This window comes from Armigeres subalbatus, chromosome 3 (assembly GCF_024139115.2).
Source record: "Armigeres subalbatus isolate Guangzhou_Male chromosome 3, GZ_Asu_2, whole genome shotgun sequence".
NCBI classification, from domain to species: Eukaryota; Metazoa; Arthropoda; class Insecta; order Diptera; family Culicidae; genus Armigeres; species Armigeres subalbatus.
The window spans coordinates 316009870-316022703 of record NC_085141.1 but is presented as its reverse complement, the minus strand read 5'-3'; the positions used below and the strand labels follow the sequence as shown (position 1 = coordinate 316022703).

Sequence of the window (12834 nt, the reverse complement as noted above, 5' to 3'; positions counted from 1 at the left end):
ACATTAACTACTGTTTACTGTAATTAACAGCAAACCCAAAAACTGTTACCAACAACAGTTCGTTACATAAATCTTCCCCAAATTATTCAACACAATAAATGTCAACAATGGGCATGGATCTAGAATAAATTATTCGACAACCTTCTAACGACTTCAGTGCACTCGTTTGATTGAAATTCCAATGCAATGCTAGAACAAAAATTTATTCACATTCTCATCGTTTCGTTTCTCATTACCCAGCAAACAAAAGAATTCCATTACCGCTGCTAATGATTCCCAACAACAATCAATAGCAAAACCCCAGACTAGAATCCACTTTCATTTTACTGGCACCGCAATGATCAGCCAACAATTTACGGTTCTACATATGAACGTATCTCTAACCTATTCATCATTCCACCCTGTGTTACTTACCGATAGTCACTTTGCAGTAGATTCCAGAAGGGTTTCCGGAGTGATGATTAGCAATAAGTTTCGCACTCAACTGCTTCCACAAGTTTTTCACAATCCTTCTACGTTCTCCACGTCAACAATTCTTCAATCTTCTCCACACAGAACTATTCTTCACCCGATTCTCACTTGCTTTAATGTATCAATTATCCGTACATACAATTCCCAGACGTGATTTCCACAAAACTGGAACGATTAATTAACGATCTTCACTTTTCCAACCGCACCCCACGCTAAACGGGTTGAATGGGAGAAGTTAGCCTCCAAGCATGCGCCCTAATCAAAATTCACCGTCCCACCGATTAAGACCCGGAGAATGAAGAACGAACAAAATCTCTCGTTGACCTTGTTTTCCTTTGAAGAGGGGCCGTGTGGCACTGAAATCTTGCACAACGGCACAATCGACGACACTCTCTCTTCCAAAGCTCCAGCAAACTCCAAACAACTTGAATCTTCTTTGAACCCACCTCAGACCTATACTTCACTTGCTTGGGGTCTCCTATTCTCTTCGGTAACCTCCTCACACCCCGCCAATTTATCACTGATCCGTTAAATCTTCACTTAATCACACTTTTTTTTTCGTTTCGATTTTGCTGTTCTTCTTCTGACTCAGCTGTTTTTCTCTCACTCTTTTGCTAACCTTTTCGAGCGGGGTGGCGCAGCCCAACAACAATCGGCGGCGGGAATCCGCGCGCGGCGCAGCGCAGCCCGGCAAGTCAGAGAAGGTAGAGGAGGAAGAAACTCTCACACGCGCAGGTATGGAAGGCACTATCCAGTATCCACAATTGATGTCACACGACAAATGATGGTTTCGTTTCAATCATCCAGCAGCCCGAAAGAGACACACCAAATTGGGCCCGACATGAATCGGCGTCGCTTCTTCGTGGATTTCTCACTTGGATCTTCGCTTCTAAGGTAACGGGGCGAAAAAACCAGAAATTCAGCAACAAAAAACTCAATTCAAGAAACGCGCGCCGCCACACATGAAGCAATTCTGGGCTCTGGCATATACAGATTACGACGACGACGGCGATGATGATGATGAAGGTGATAATGAACTCTCCCTGCAGGATAGGATGATAGGTTATTTGTGTTCCAAATGGTCCGGAGAATCACAGCGTAGAACGCTATATCATTAGAAAGCTTGGATAATTGCAGAAATTTGTCCGGGTACTGGCAGCGTTTTATTCACTTCTACTGTGGTGTCAGGGCTCAACCCGAATGTTCCGCAGGAAGAAGCCTTATATTAGTTGCGGCACTCACACGATTTTCACCTTTTTTTTGCGCGGCAGTCTCTGCCAGTCAGCCAAAGTTCGGTGCTTTGCTGGGATTTCGGAATGCTAAAAGCTAGCAAGTGTGTCTAACGATCTAATGCCGACGGCACACCGATGGCGTTTGTTGTCGATTGAGCTCGTGGATGGTGGAAGCCGTATTGCGAAGAGTAGGGAAAAGTTGAATGTCAGCTTCGTTTTTTTATGCTTTACACATGTACAAGAAGATGAATGGTACAAAATTAGTCCCTGGAGTTGTGTAAAAGGTGATCAGAGGAGCTGTAATTATTAGGCTAGACGATTGATGCACAATTGAAGTCGTGATTAAATGAAATCTGAAGAACGAATATTACCATTGAGCTATTCGCACAATTTCAAAGGTGGTTCAAGCCAAAATTATTCATGACAAGAAAACTGCAAAGTTGAAATTCAAATTACCTATCATAAGTTCGAGACTTCAAAAAAAAATCGATTTAGAATAAACCTAGAGTCATCCACCTAGCGATGATGGTGCCTTTCTCGTGTATTTTAAAATATTACGAGAAATTCACATAAGAAAGGTCATAATTGCACTTTAGGGAGATAGATTCAGTTATTTACATCAATTTGCATTCATTTGCATTCATTTACATGAATTTGAGCAGTAGTTGAAAAAAAATGTTTTTTCGGTTTTGATTTTTTCCAAAGGAGGGGGGGGGTGAAGAAAAAACAATGTTTTTCCAATAACTCCAGAATGCAATGGCGGATTGAGCCAATTTTCAATTGCGCGTCACAGGATTCCGCGTCGAATGCAACAAATCGGATAAGGCTAAGTACAAAAAAGTATGTTTCACATTTTTTTGTACACACACACACATACAGACATAAACTCAATTCGTCGAGCTGAGTCGATTGGTATATAACACTATGGGTCTCCGAGCCTTCTATCAAAAGTCGGATTTTGGACTGATCATATAGCCTTCAGAGTATAAAAATGTAACAGCATATATGATGTAACAAAAAGGCTCCGTTCGATTCGACTCATTTTCCATCACTTTTGAAAATTACAGGTCGTCGTTACTATGGAGCTTGTATTCAATATTGTATACAAGAAAAATTAAAGGCTGTTGAATACAAAAATGAGCGTTTAAATATTAATTCACAAATTAGAATGTTAATCCACTTCTAAATTTCCTACAATTTTTAATCAATACCGGGCTATAATAGAATGAATGTGTGTGGGGCGCAGTTGTATGGGAAAACGCAAACTTCGTCCGATCAAGTGAGATCAAGGTTTTTCTGAATCGTTTTGGGACCCCAATCAACTGTGCAAATTATGGGCTCGATTGGTTGCAACCTCGCATGCCGCATCGCGTTTTAAATTTACATGGAGATTAGTATGGGAAAACGTACTTTTTTACATTTTTGCTTTTAGCGGCTTCAATTTATCATCAATCACGTGACTCAATACGTTAGCATCTAGTCTGGAAGATGCTGAAAGACTTTGCCGAAGAAGGTACGTAGCTGGAAGGTCTACAAAAAATGTTATTACGTTTCGAAAATTGATTGTGTAAACCATATGCAAGAAATCAATGTTTCTGCCAGCACTACCAGACAACCTATGGTTCTCGAAGGGCAAAACCCATCTTCCTTCTCGTCGGATTTTTTTCATTGTGAAATGATTCCGGATAGCTCCCATTAGCTCTAAAGCCCTATAAGATCAATTATTTTGAAATAATGCTCAGTTAAATTATTGGTCTACGTAGTACGGCAGTACTGGCAGAATAAACGATTTTTTGCATATGGTTTGAACACTCAGTGTTCGAAGCATTATAACTTTTTTCGTGGACGTTCCAGCAACGTGCCTTCTTCAGCAAAGTTTTTCGGCATCCTTTGGGTTATACTTTAACGTAATGTGCCACTTGATTTACGATGCACTGAAACCTCTAGTAGTAGAAATGCAAAAATTTACGTTCTCCCATACTAATTTCCATACAAACTTCAAACGCGATGCGGAAAGCGAGGAAGCAACCAATCAGTCCCAAATTCTGCACAGTTGTTCAGGACCCAGAATGGCTTCGAAAAACCATTGATTTGAAAAAATGACCATGACGCCCCACTATAATGTGTAGCTGCAAAATGTTGATTTTTTGTATCTCGAAGGACGAAATCTTTTGAAACACATAGAAGATCTGTTTCGATTATGAAACAATATTCTATAAAGTTATCGAGGATGGGTTTGGCTTTCATTTAGTGGTTGTTGCAATGAATTTCGTTCATCCTAGTCAGAGTTACATTTTATTTAGGAGCAAAATCATGCCGAAAACACTAAATCGATTTAAAGCACACCTAATTTTCAAACAGTTGAGCTGAAATTTTCACCAGAAGTATATCTTAGCATTTTAAGAAACTTTTTGAAATTTTAACAGATCTAATAATCAGCATCCACCATCAGCAAGGACCAGCTCCCGGCTGAACTTCTCAAACATGGCAGTGAGCAGCTTTATGAAGTTCTGCATCATATTATGTTGAAAATATGGGAAGACGTGGAAATGCCTGCTAGCTGGTTGGACGGCCTCAGTTGCCCCCTCTTTAAGAAAGGGCACAGACTGGAGTGCGCCAATTACCGAGGAATAACCCTCCTTGATTCGGCGTACAAAATTATGTCCCGTATTCTGTTCAACAGATTGAGACCGCTTGAAGAGTCCTTCGTCGGCGAATACCAAGCAGGTTTTCGTGAGGGCGACGGATCAACGACGGATCAAATGTTTACCCTGAGACAGATCCTTGATAAATTCCGGGAGTACAACTTGCAGAAACATCATCTGTTTATTGATTTCAAGGCGGCGTACGAATCAGTGAAACGGAATGAATTATGGCATATTATGCTTGAACATGGTTTTCCGGTGAAACTGATACGGCTGATTCGTTTAACGTTTTTGACAGATCGAAATCAAGTGTAAACGTTGCGGATGAAATATCAACATCATTTGTTACCGTAGATGGATTGAAGCACTCTCGAATCTACTGTTTAATATAGCGCTCGAGGGAGCGATTAGGAGAGCTGGTGTGCAAAGAAGCGGTACCATTATCACAAGATCGCATATGCTCCTGGGTTATCGATATTATCGGGATTGATCGCCGTGCCGTGGAAGATGATTTCGCGCCTTTTAAAAGGAAGACAGCGAGGATTGGACTCACGATCAATACCAGCAAAACGAAGTACATGGTCGCTGGCAATCAACGTGGGTTCATTAGTGGTGGTGGTAGCGAAATGGTGCTGGATGGTGAAAAAATTGAAGTGGTAGAAGAATTTGTGTATCTTGGAATATTAGTGACGTGCGATAATGATGTTATCCGCGAGGTGAAAAGGCGTTATCCGCGAGGTAAATAGGGCTTATAACGGACTTCGTAACCAGCTTAAGTCCCGTAGTCTGCAAACGAAGACAAAATTCGCGCTGTATACTACTCAGATTCTTCCGGTGGCTTTATACGGTCATGAAAAATGGACGTTGAAGGAGGCTGATCGGAAAGCTTTCGGAGTGTTTGAGCGTAAGGTGCTGCGGAAAATACTCGGCGGTAAATAGGAGAACGGTATCTGGCGACGTCGCATGAATCACGAGTTGTACCAGTTGTATAAAGGGCTGGATATTATTAAGCATATACAACACGGCAGACTCAGGGGAGCTGGACTCGTTGTTCGTATGCCGGAAGAACGTCAAGCGAAGAAAATATCTAGTAGAGAACCCGGAAGAGGCCGCAGGCTTCGTGGAAAGTCGAGTACACGATGGCTTTTTGCAGTTGCCTCGTCGCCTGAACTACCGTCATCTGAAAAAGTTTTCTGTTAAAGAGTACGATAAGTGCTACTCGTTAACACCATTTTTGGAAAATGGCGTATACGTCACTATGCCAGATTACGGCAGTGAGAGCGCTCAATGTTCAGGGCGACTGGAAGCGATTGGCCCAGGATCGAGACCAGTGGAGAAGGATACTCCATTCGGCGTAGGCTCATCGAAAAGCTGTAGCGCATCAAGTAAGTATCCCCTACCCGTCTTTTATTTTTTAGCGTATTTTCTTTTTTTTTAAATCGCATCTTTGCAAAGCTAGCGTCATCATGCGCATCTGTAGAGCAGTGAAATAGTTTGTAAAATAGTCATTTTTGCGTTAGTTTTTTTCCCTTTCCCTGTGATGATAAGTATTCTCTAAATAATTTTGTGTCTGCTTCGCTGCAGCGGGACGTTTGGTCTCCGCAATGTACGAAGACGTAGGCGTCGTATTCCTTGTCTAATGATATTTTATTTCATTCTGGTGTTCCATCCCAGAATAACATGAAAACAGCAACACAACAACCATTTCACCCCCGCCAAGGCAAACGCTTGAATAGTCAGTTCAGCAAAAGATCTGGAAAAGCGATTTTCATCTGTCACAACCATTGACATGGTTGGGTACAGTAAGCTTGGTGTCAGAGTCAATGACCGCAAACAGGGCAACGAGATAGCCACCTGTGAGCTTTTCATTCTCGAATATAAAGCTTATTTACCGTTAGTAGCGTGCGAGATCGTGGATGTGATGGCGGAGGGAAGTATGACATGCGACTATTCGAAGCTGGACTTCAAACAAATGCATTCGGTATCGCTGGAAGGAAAGAAGCGGGTTTATTCTCCGTTTGATTCTTTCTGCGTCACCTTCTCCAGGTCCGCGCTGCCTGATTACGTAGAGATTGGCAAATTTCGTCTACCTGTTCAGTTATTTATATTGCAAGCAGGAGTTTCTCCGAAAATTCCTCCAGGAGTTCCTCCGGAAATTCTTCCAGGAATTCCACCGGCAGTTTCTTCGAGAATTCCTCCAGGATTTCTTCCCAGAATTATTCCGGTAGCTCTATCGGCAGTTCCTACGGGGATTACTCTGAAATTTCTTCCGGGAATTTCTCCAGAATTTTCTCCGAGAACTCATTCAGGCTTATAGAAATATCTATATAGAAATTCCTCCAGGAGCTCATCCAAGAAGCTCCTCCGGGAATTCTCCGGAAGGTCCTCTGATGATGATGATGGTCCAGCTTCATACCCCTACAAAGATTTCAGCTAGACGAGATTTGCCTATAAGATGAATTATTCCGAGAATTCTTCTGGTAGTTTCGCTGGCAGTTCCGCCGAGGGTTCTTTTGAAAACTCTCCAGGGCGTTTCTTCAGAAAACCTCCGGGAGTTCCTTCGAGAATTCCTCCGAGAGTTCCTCCGGGAATTCCACCAGTAGCTCTTCCAGGAAATCATTCAAGCTTTTTTCAAGAAATCATTTAGGCTTTCTTCAGAAACTTAGCTGGAAATTCCTCCCGAAGTTCTGCCGATAGTTTCTCTGGGAGTTCCTCCGGAAGATTATCTAGGAATCCTTCTAGGAGTTCCTCCTAAAATTCCTCCGGGAGTTCTTATGGGAGCTCTTCCGGCAATTCCTTCGGGAGTTCCTCCAGGAGTTTCACCGGCAGTTCCTCCTGGTGTTCCTCTGAGGCGGATCTCCCGGAGGAAATTATCAGAGGAATTCTCGGAGAAACTGCCGGTGGAACTTCTGGAGGAATTTCTTGAAGAACAATAGGAAAAATTTCCGGATGGAATCCTGGAGGAACTCTCGTTAGAACTCCTGGATGAAATCCCAAATGAAGTTCCGTAAGAATTCCAGGAGGAGCTCAAGGAAGAATTCTTGAAGGTATTCCCAAAGAAATTTTCCGAAGAACGTCTGGAGGAATTTATAGATAAAAAAAGCCTAAATGAATTCCTGAATGAAACTCCCGGAACTCCCCTTTTCACCCGGAGGAATTTTCAGAGGAACAGCCGGTGGAATACCCGGAGTTGAATTTCTAGAGGAACCTCTGCAATCCTATTTCCCATAAAATTCCTACCAAATATCCTCCAGGAATTCCCTGGGAAGTTCCTGGGGGGATTCCCGGATGAACTCTTGGAAAAACTCCTGGAGGAGCTCCCGGAGGAACTACCACAAGCACTTCCGGAGGAATTCCCAGATGAAATTCTAAAAGTATCCCCAGATGAATTGCTCAAGAAATTACCGGATGAATTCCCGGGGGTTAGTTTTGAAGAAATTCCTGGAAGAACTCTTGGAAGATATCCTGGAGGAACTCGCAAATTAATTTCCGAATAAAATTCTGGAGTAAATTCCGAGTGAAGTCTAGAAAGAATTCTAGAACAATTTCGCGGAAAAATTCCCGGAGAAATTCCTGAAGGAATCCCTGGAGAAGTATCTGAAGGAATTCCCGGAAAAATAACTGGAAGATTTTCCGGGGAAATACTTTGGCGAATTCTTGGAGAAATTCCTAAAGAAATTTCTAAAGGAATTTCCTAAAATAAAATATTGGTTTTCTAGATAAGGAGGAATTACAATTACATGAGAAAGATTTTCGTACGATTTTCAAAGGAATTTGTGGATAACTTTCCGGGGGAATTTAGAAGTTCCCAAGTAGTCTTCTAGAAGGATTTTAAGGAGAATTCTTAAACCCGAAATGTTCCGAGTTGTTTTGATTTCATATATTATGGATCATGGATACCCTAATAAGTTTTTGGGAATTTCCTATTTCTGAATATGATTGGAACGTAAAGTGCACATGTTTAAGGGAATCCATATCAGTACCCGTTAATCTTTCCACCAACTAAAGGGAGGGGGCGACGCCCCCCCTGGCTACGCCTTTGATGGTAACTAGATCGTAAAAATCATTTTTGATATGTTCGTTATTGTCCAAAGGTGGTCTATAGGTAGTAGTCTAGAATTTTGAATATTTATATCAACGTAGGGAGAGAGAATCCTGAACAAAATATGACCAGAACACATCGAGATAGAAAGATATCTAGATAGGGAGGTTATAGAGATGTAGAAAGCCCATACGCATGTAGATTGAAGTGATCAAGCAACCATAACCATAGGGGGAGATATCAAGATATAGAACTCTGAGATGTAGAGAGTCAACATATAAAAAATGAGCTTTAGGTTACCTTAATCTCCTGTCAATACACTTGGAGACAACAAAATCAGCCACACAATTAATCTTCCTAGCGGTATTGGTGTCTTTTTCGTGTGTTAAGCGTCAAAAAAATTAGCGATCTTTTTCTATGCAGCTTTGCTCAAGAATGCTTGTATTTTGGAATTTAAATGTCAATTGTAAAGGCTGGTTTACAGTTCGGAAAACGTGTCACGGGATTTGGTCCCCCATGTATTTTCAATGAGGCGGGAATTTCGTTTTCCGTGCCCAAATCCCTTAAATCCCGCCCCCGCTTGGGGGACCAAATCCCGTGACACGTTTTCCGAACTGTAAACCTGTAAAGACGATGATTAGTCGAAAAATAGATCATACAGGGTATTTATTCCATAATAAATAACCTGCTCTAATATTAATGACATTCGCAGTACAGACGATTACGGCTAACTACTGAAAAACATCACAAAAATGAAAAACTAAGCTAATTGTGCTCCAACTCATTGTCTACGATTGTTACTACATTTTATGAATTCAAAAAACAGTAATCCTTTTTTGTCATATTTCCGCGTTATAAGTGGCAATAGTAAACATAATTGTTCGAGGTTCTTGGTAAGCAAATCAAACACCAACCAAAATTATACAAATTTTTCGCACAAATCAAAGGCGCTAGTTTAAATTAAAAATTTTCACAAACGGCATCGAATGTTCCCTTGCTCAGTAAATAAAGATACTCTATGTTATAAAAGACAGGACCACCGTCTTCGACAGACTAAACACTAGACCCCTAGACGGAGATATTTTAGACCACGAAAAGTTTCCTCCTTACCAGGGCAGAAATCGAATTATATAGCTCATGCGTCTAGACTCCATAGCCCATGCGTCTTTGTTGAATGGTCAGGTCATATTCCATAAATCGTATTATTATAGAATCTACTTAGTGTCTTTTTAAGCAATATCATACAAGTTGAGTGAAGAGTCAATTGTTCGCAATCTTGCAATGATTAAAATAAGTTGATTCTTTATGTATCCAAAACGTAGATAGCAAGGCAAGAAAAAAAAACGTTTGTCAACTCACTTATGAAGTGCCCCCAGAAATCTCAGAAACTATTCATTTCCAGCTCGATACTTAATTTCACAAGTAACGATACGCCTGATTTATCTAAGGTAGAATACAAATATCGTCTCCTGGATTATATACCTACCTACTATTTTCTTTGTTTTAAATTTGTTTCAAGTCAAAAATAGAAACATAATAAAGTTTTGATGAATTCTTATATGCGTTTCAACAAACTAGCCATGTTGTATGGAAAAAAAAGTTTAGTTTTTCTGTGGCTCACTGATCGAGTTATCAAGCTTATTACGAAGAACAGCTTATCGTGACTGTTGATCACACGCACGTGCTCGCGTGTACTGAAGCCAAACACTTGAATAGTTCTTAATGTTGCATAATTTCAACTCATCCAGACAAAACATTCCGCAGCAAGAAGAACCTTCAACTTATGGAAGCTAGCCTAAGCTTGTTTACCACAACCGTCAGGTTCCACACATCATGCAACTGCATATCACCAGCGCGGCGGTTTCGATTCAAAAGGAAGAAAGCAAACCACTCATCATCTGCTGATATAAAATTCAATTGGTTCAATTTTGCATCCTCGGAACCATCAGCTCGGATGCAACCGCAAATCATGCCATTTATGCACCAGAAATCCTGGACTTCCTCTCTTTACCGTAGACCCCCCGGTCCCTCCTCGGCACGATCCGGCACGACCGGACCGAACTGTTTTTCGTTCACATTCCGTGGACTTGGTTCTTTTGTGTGTGAGTACGGAGCATAAATACAGCCCATCTCTTCATTTCCATCATCATCATCAACAGCATCATGCACCCAGCAGTTTATTGCTCCACACGCGCACATACACACACATCAGGCTGCACCAAAAATTAGCACACACCGCACAGACTGCACAAGCTTTTCCACCGAACGTTGGGGAGGGGTGTTCTGAAGATAATTCGCATAATAATTTGGCCTCGCCTCTTGCCGTGGCCGCCGATGATAGTAGAAATGGGCTCTTCCACCGCACCGCATATGAGAGCACGCCACCGGGATAGTTTTAACGAAACCCGAGCAGCGGGAAGAGTCAGTTGGGTATAATTGAATGGAGTTTTGAATTCTGAATTTATTGGCGTAATTAACAAGAGAAAGAACACATTATTCGATCATATATTCATAATATTCAAAATTTGTAAAACTTTTAACCATCTGACATTTCAGAAAATAAATAAACGGAAAATAGCAAAGACAATGTCGCTTTTCGGAAATGCTATACCAATAAAAGAGGACGAAAAATTCCGAGTTCTAAAAATGCATGAAGATTCGACTTGTTTTTATTCAGATTTTTTGGAACCGGAAAAATGTTCAGGTGATAGAAAAATTACTCAATTGTCACTGGTATTCTAAAAACTCTAGAAAACGAAGGAATACCAAATCAACAAAATGATCAAAATCAAATTTTGAACACTATTCTAGGCTCAACAGAACAAGGTCGCTGGTTTCCCCAACAATGTTCTAGGTTTATATTCGTAAAATGTTCAATAAAACGAAATCATTATGTTTTTGCAAAGAAAGGCGCCTTAGTTGCGGATTGATCGGCACATAAAGTGACGCATGTAGACACCAAAACATTGGAAAATATTTTAAACTCGTGATTCATTAGTGGTTTGAATTTGCAGAAAATAGAATAGAGCGGTATAACAGTTCAAAACTTTTGAAACTCAACTGCTATAAAAAATGAATCTCGAACAGCTGCGGGAACAGAATCTTATACTGAAGTCTGTAATGTAATTCTGAATTTTTTTGATTCTTTCAGGATTCTCAGGTCCTTTCTATTTTTTCAAAATCTCAAGAAGCCCTTTGACGTTTTTGCATTTCAATTGAAGATTCGTTTCAAAGCTCAATAATTATTTCCCAGAGTTATATGATAAATGTCAGGATTTTCTTAGATTTAAGGTTCTTTTTGGAACAGTACGGCAATTTCTCATATTAGATGTTGTTCGCATTATTATTAAGAAAACAATAAAATTCCTAATGACATTTTTTTATAAAGTTTATGATCAAGACACATAAAGAAGCTGCAGAGAATAAATTTGATAATTAATTTAGTACTTTCAGGTTCGAAGTTTTCCTCGAAATTCCTGTCCACAAAATTCTCATACAGAGAATGAAAATGAAATACCTACAGTTTTATAAATCAAGAGAGATTCGTTTGTTAAAGAATAGCGTTGGTACCCAAAATTGTTTTGCCTTACAAACCTTTCAAACTTGTTTCACTATCCTACATATAATCCGCTGAAAGCAAGAATAATTTCGCAACTTTTCTGAAGAAAACAATCTCCAACGGCTCGGGAACCGAACGTCTTCGTTGATCAGTCCCACCACTATCCAGAGCACATCAAACACGCCATCGGCTGCGCAGATTTCTTCTTCCTGATTGCCTTCCCAGCAATTTTCATCCAAGCTCCACCGCAACCACCAGAGAAAAGCACGCACCAGAACAAAAAAAAAAGATATTTAAAACCAGAGAGCCTCAATCCAGAGCTTCCACCAGCAGCCGTGTGCCGAATGTATGCGGCATTTGCCCGAGTTTACGGCACACGCGCTTCAAATTCCAACCCCGTCTCGTCACTGCACAATGGATTTTGCGCTTCGATACATAACCAATCGCGCACAAACAGCACCCGTTCCCCCCAGATCAGAATCCAATCCCACAGTGCACCAACCAAACGCGACGATCACTTTACTACCTGACGCCTAATTGTTAATCAAATGCTGGCCTCCGAAAAATAGCAACAATAAACACAAACACAAAACTCCGAACCAAAGCAGTGCGACCATACAAGCGTTCCGAACGAGCAAACGAAAGTCACTGAAAGTTACCGGGAGCCGCGCGCTGTGCCGATCCCCAATCTGGCTGGAGTTGTGTTGTGGTGCGGGCTCCACCGAATGGGTGGTTGGTTGAGATGTCGTCGAGCTGTCGTTTTCATCGTCGTCGTCGTAGTGGATGCGGTGCTCGCTAACCACCTCACCGTAGATGGAGAGTGAGTTGCGCCCAGCGCGAGCGTCGCCTGAGCGACCACGTGCTCTCGGGCACTCTTGCTCGCCA

General features: G+C 41.2%; 1 protein-coding gene across 10 annotated transcripts in view; it reads right to left on the bottom strand.

The window, feature by feature from the left end:
* The window catches only part of LOC134225387 (uncharacterized), a 412267-nt gene extending 399657 nt beyond the window's left edge, over positions 1–12610 (bottom strand). The window contains exons 1-3 of one of the 10 annotated variants that reach the window (XM_062705412.1): positions 12476–12610; positions 796–1514; positions 415–636 (exon numbers count right to left, since the gene is read on the bottom strand). The gene's annotated coding sequence lies outside the window, so the exon portion shown is untranslated. The other 9 variants (XM_062705413.1, XM_062705414.1, XM_062705419.1 and 6 more) reach the window with 9 other exon arrangements.
* Between the last annotated feature and the right edge of the window lie 224 nt (positions 12611–12834).